We start from the raw sequence: 6,061 nt of genomic DNA on the forward strand, positions 1-6,061 counted from the left end.
TTCAGGGAGGATGGAGGATCCTATCAGGGAGAAAGGAAACTTAATAACTACGAACCTTGCAATAACATACATAATCCTATTTTTTGTCAGAGAACTTAGATTTCCTCTGCAGGACTAGCCTCACGATTCACGTCCACCCCTATGAGGGCATAATGGTACGGACCGATTACCCCCGGGGGCGGGGCGAGGGGCCGAGGGCGTCTGCGGGCGGAACTGTAGTCAAAGCTGGGAGTCGTGGGGCGGGAACCGAAATTCCTCTGGCTGGCTCCTTTCACTGGGCCCCACTTTCATTCACGATGGGGAGCTCCTGCGCTCCATTGCTCTCCCACTGCTTCAGACTCTTCCTCCCTCCGGCGCCAACTCTAATGTTCCTCCCCCGACTACACACACCGACTCTCTCCCTACGTCTAGGTTTTCATGCATCGTCTTTCAGGGTTGCGTCTCCTTAGTCCTTACCAGGGTTTGTGGATTGTGACGTTTGATATGAAAGAAAGCATAGAGTTTAGCCCGGACCCCTGGGTCCTAGTCTGGTCAAGCACTGATCACCCACCAACAACCTCACGGCCTAGCCCCTGAGTAGCCATGGAATGGAAAAACCCAAGCCCTCCGGATTTCAGAGAGCGTTTAGTTTAAATCTGGAATCTCCCAGCCTTTTACTGATAGAGGGCTACTTTTTATTTTCCTGAACCAATATGGAGAGCCACTAGTAACTGATACTTGTATAGGGCTTAAGTTGTTTCAAAATGCATAATTAATTGCTTACCCATTACAGTCTCATGAAGAAAGTAAAGATATCTCCATTTTATAGGTAAGAAAAGTGAGAGTCAGAGAGGCCAAGTACAATCCATGGTTATAGAACAACTAAGGATCAGGGGTCCCAATTCAAATCCAGGCATGTGTGACTGCAAAACATTCCTTTTGTTGATTATATGAACACTTTACAGTGTTCTGAAGCCTGTTCACTTCCTGTGAAAGCAAGGACAAAAAGTGAAATTCAAATTTACTTGCAACTTGCACTCCACTTTCCCACAGGACAAGGGGCAGCTGAAACAAGAAGCAACTGGGCATGTGCGTGCAATTGACCAGAGTCTCCCTTACTCCCTGTTATTCCTGACATGGAAGCCAGTGTCAATTGCCATTAATATCAGCCACAATCACAACCAAGAACTTCAGTTTATACAACTGTCATTGCAGCATTGTCTATATATCAAACTGTTAGAAACCACTTAAGTGCCTACCAACAGAGGATCTGGTTAACTTAGTTATTATACAGAACACGGTATCAATCTCAGCACTCTTGGCATTTTAGACCAGATAATTCTTTGTTGTGGGGGACTATCCTGTGTATTGGAGGATATTTAGCAGCATTCCTGGCCTCTATCTGTGTTAGGTATTTGTAACAATCCCTCATTGTAATAACCAAAATTGTCTCCTGGCTGGAGATGCAGTTACATCATCACCTCAGATTGAGAACCACTGTGATACAGCCATACTATGAGATTAAAAAAATGAGATGGATCTAAGTGTACAGATATCATGAGATTTTTTTTAATGAGGTGGATCTAAATGCAGAGATATAAAAACTATCTAAGCTCTATTATTACTGGGAGAGAGGAGCAAGGTACTACGCAATATGTGTGTAATATGTTATTCTTTGGGTTTTAAAGTGTAGGGGGTAGAGTAACTGATATATATGTTTGTTCATACATAAAATACCTCTGGAAGAAGAAAAAGTTAGTATCAGTGGTTATGTCTGGAGAAGTCTGAGAAACTTGGGACTGAGTGTACGAAAGAAACTTACTTTTCCCTGCATCCTCCTTTATATTTTAATTTTTTACCGTGAATGTATATTGACCAATTCAAAAAGAAATTATCTCTTACAGAGTGGCATAGTGTAGGCAGAAAGACGATGTTACAGGGTGAAACCAATCAATAGGCAGAAAGAGGATGTCACAGGGTGAAACCAATCAATAGGCAGAAAGAGGATGTTATAGGGTGGGGCCAAGGAGGGCTGATCAGTTTTGCAGTGAGTAGGGTGGGGAGGATCAGCTTTCCCTGTAACTGATGTGATGGCATGTCAGCTGGGAGTCTACCAGGTGAACAAAGCATCTGTCAGCCCAAGAATGGCATGAACAGAAGAAGGAAGGAGGAGCCAACTTGACCGCAGGTCTGTCTTCCTGGCACTGTGGCTGGGTCCTTGTCTACAGGGCCCCGGGTTGCTGGGTGTGGGGGAGAGCAGGCAACATCCCTCTTCTCAGGAGCCTTGAGAGGGACAGAGCAGGGACTTTGGGCCAGACCTCGGTACTTCTAGGCTGCAGTGCATTTTTGTATGAATTGGGAAAATGTCCCTTCCTCTAGGCTGATGCAGCCCATGCAGGGCCCAGGGCTTAGCAAGTAGAGTGGGAGCTGAATTTCTTCAGCCCCAATTTGGCTCTCAGAGACAACACTTTTGCAGGACAAAACCGACACCACCCTAAGTAGATGACTCTGCTATTTTATGTCACTCAAAACAAGAATGAAAGAAAGTGACCTTGTAGGTATAACATGAAAATCAAATGATATTTCCATCTGCAGAGCATCTGTAACTGGGCTTAGAACATAGTTGCACGATGTCGTTTCCTCTCTCACCTGTCCTTCAAGATGCACGGCTTAAAGTAAGGAATTATTGCTTAATTATTTCCTCGGGCAGCACTCAGGACAGGAAATGCCCCTGGGTGAGGTGGGGGAGGGTGCCTATTCAGGTTTTGTGTCTCTATGGGAGGTTGTCATGGTCAACAGAATCGGGAAAATAAATACTGGGCAGATCATTGGGCTGCACTAAGAGAGAACCTGCTTGGACCAGCTGGACAAGAGCCACACAGTTCACTAGGTCTGACCAAGAATGGCAGAAAGTCTCCTAGGAGGCAGGGCCAGGAGACAGGAAGGGCACGGGCGAGGACTTTGGTGGTCATGGTGAAGCCAAAGGGCACAACTGTCCCGTCATTGTAGCACGTCCACTTCCAAATGCATTAGCGGTTCCAGGGGAACAAACTGGCCAGCCCCAAATACTGGTACCTGGTTCCTGAAAATGACACATAAGCGGCTCTGGTGGCATTTCCACATCATCGCCTGTCAGGGAGGGTCTCTCACTCTGAAGACAAAGGAAAAAGGAGAAGGGCAGAGAAAAGGTAGCAGGACAAGGACTTCCTGAGAAATATGCAAAAAATCTGAAGACACTTATTTGTGCTTGACCTTGTTTATACAAAGACCTGAACCCTAACATGCCAAAGATATACTTTTTCAAACTTATTTGCATATTTTAAGAGGAAGATAGAAGAGGTCTCCTGACTTTGTCTGTGCGGCAACTAAAATGAAAATTACACATATTAAAAAACTTTTAAAAATAAGTGTCTCATGGGAACTATCTACAGCAGTAAGATCCACTTATGTAGTTTTTTAAAAATTGATTTTATTTTATTATTATTATTTTTTTAATAGAGGTACTGGAGACCCAGGATCTTATACATGGTAAGCATACACTCTACCACTGAGCTATACATACCCTCCCCCCACTTTTGTACTCCAAAATTTTCTAGGAGCAACATTTTAATAAGTAAAACAAATCAGTGGGATATTTTACTTTTTTTTTTGTATTAAGTCTTCAAATCTGGTGGGTCTCCAACATAAGCTTGGCCAGACTGCACACACCAAGAACATATAAACCATCAGACACAGACATGCACACATCTGAAAGGGCTTTTGTTGTAATTTCCACAATAAATTCTTCTGTTTCCAACTAAACAGGTTTGGGATTTTTTTTTTTTTTTAAGAATTTTGCCCTAAGGCTTCTGCCTCTTAGCTGATTAGAAACCAGAGAATTTAGCAACTCCTTTCTTTATTGAAAGCTGCACATGAAATAACTTAGGAAAAACCTTGCTTTAAAAAATATAAAGTGTGAAAAAATTTTTGAATAAAAAAATAAAAAGTGTGAAAAAAATGGCTTAGTAAGATTGGGAGGTTTGCTTCTCATTTCAGGAGTTTTTTTACCTGATGATCCTTACTGACATTAGAAGACATTTCTCTGGGTAAATATGGCTTTAGTAATTTTTATGTGAAGATGCGTTTCTCCTCTGCGGTAGAAGAAGAAACACATTATCCTGTCACCCAAAACTCTAACCACCAATGAGTGTAAAATTGGAGATAGAGGCATGGTTTATTTTCATCCACAGGGAAAAATAATGTAATTCTGCTCAATATAATTTTTATCTGCCACTTTTTCTATGACAATAGGAAAAACCTTCTGAACCGGTACCAAAATTGTGTGGAAATTTGCTGATAATCATATCAAAATATATCTAACCACAGTGGAATGATGGGGTTGTAATTCACCATGGTCTGTGAATTTCAGAACTTTCTTTTACTAGTCCAAGACAAGAAGTAGTGTTTACAATGAAATGGTTCGCATAAACTCTCTGGGTAAGAGTTTTCCTGTGTAATCTTAAATTCATTTCTAAAACTCTTATTCAGTGGTGTTATCTAAAGAACATGATAAGCATTTGAATATACTCAAGTACCAGAGAGTAATTGGAATTTATCAGGAAAACCTGAGGTGCTCAAGGGTCAACTGCATTAGCAAAAGTAAATAGATGTGCAGGACCTACTTTAACTAGCGGTTCTCAATAATTCAGACTGTTACTTTAGCCTCTAAGATTTCTGAGGAATAAGACCTTTAATTTTTAATCTCTGTACCCTGGAAACACTGTATATCTCAAAAAGAGGTTAGAGGACGAATGGGCACAGACCTAAAGATAAAACATGTTCTGTTGCGTGAAATCTGGTGAATCATTACATCGAGATAATAAAATAAAACAAAATGAAGTAAACCTTGTTCTTGAAAGTTCACTTTGTGCCAGTCACCTTTACAAAAGATCTACATTAGAACGTGTTTTTGCTAACCGAAAGACATCCAAAGAGGGTTTTTGCTTTTACAAAAAAAAGGCAAAAAGTGAAAATAGTGTTCAGTGTTTGTTTTGCAGCAAGCTGTTACAAAGGCAGCGTCCACCCCAAACAGTGAAAGTGGCACCACCGAGCTCCTTCCTTGGCAGCTACACTCAGCATTTCAGCATCAAGCTGCCATAGGTTTGAAATGAGTCTGGGAGCATCTGTACTTTATCTGGATTTATTTTGTGCAACTATCAGCAGAATGTGTTCTAAAGTAATTGTTTCTTTGCATTATACCCTAGGGCTGCTCATTTGAGACCAAAGCGATGAGTCCTGGAGCAGTTTTTAGCTCCAATAGGACTCAGTTGATCAGGGGCTCTACTGGGGAAAGGATGAGAGACCCAAGTGGTGACTTTGTGCCACCGTGGCCCCTAGAGATCAGGTGATAGAGGCAAGGGGTGGGGGTGCCTGGCAGAGTAAAATGGAAAGAAGAGCAGTTACTCTTCCTGCCACAAGTGGGAGCTTCAGGGGGCACATCTTGACCATACCAGTCAACTTGGCTTCTGGTACAGAGTCCTGTCAGAATGTGAACCTTTATCAATTGTCTCTCAAATACTCCCACTCAGAGGGTCACTCCATTCAGTAACATGGAATGTGCCTTTTAGACCCCACCTCAAGTTATTTTGGAGCACACTCCAGAAAGTCTCATTCTTCTAAGCAGAGAAGCAACAACACAGTAAGACAATATTCTGGCCAAGGGAATAGGGTTGCCAAATTTAGCAAATAAAAATGCAGGCTGTCCAATGAAATCTTAATTTCATATAAACACAAATAATGATTTCCCACTATTGCATGGAACATAGTTATACATAAAAGATTATTCACTGATTATCTGAAATTCAGATTTAACTGAATGTCCTCTATTTTACCTGACAACCTTACCAGGGGTTATATATACTTTTAACAGTTTTCCAAACTAAAATGTTTGGAGCCTTGCTCTGTAATGTCACCCTTTTGGTGTGCATTAGAGCAGGCACCCCAGATTCTTTTCGTTTCCGCACATCCTCTTTTCACAAGGAAATGCAGCACTGTCCAGCTTAGCTCAGGAGGAGTGGGTGTGGCTCTGCCCTTAACCTGTTGG

Source organism: Camelus bactrianus, chromosome 18 (assembly GCF_048773025.1).
Source record: "Camelus bactrianus isolate YW-2024 breed Bactrian camel chromosome 18, ASM4877302v1, whole genome shotgun sequence".
NCBI lineage: Eukaryota > Metazoa > Chordata > Mammalia > Artiodactyla > Camelidae > Camelus > Camelus bactrianus.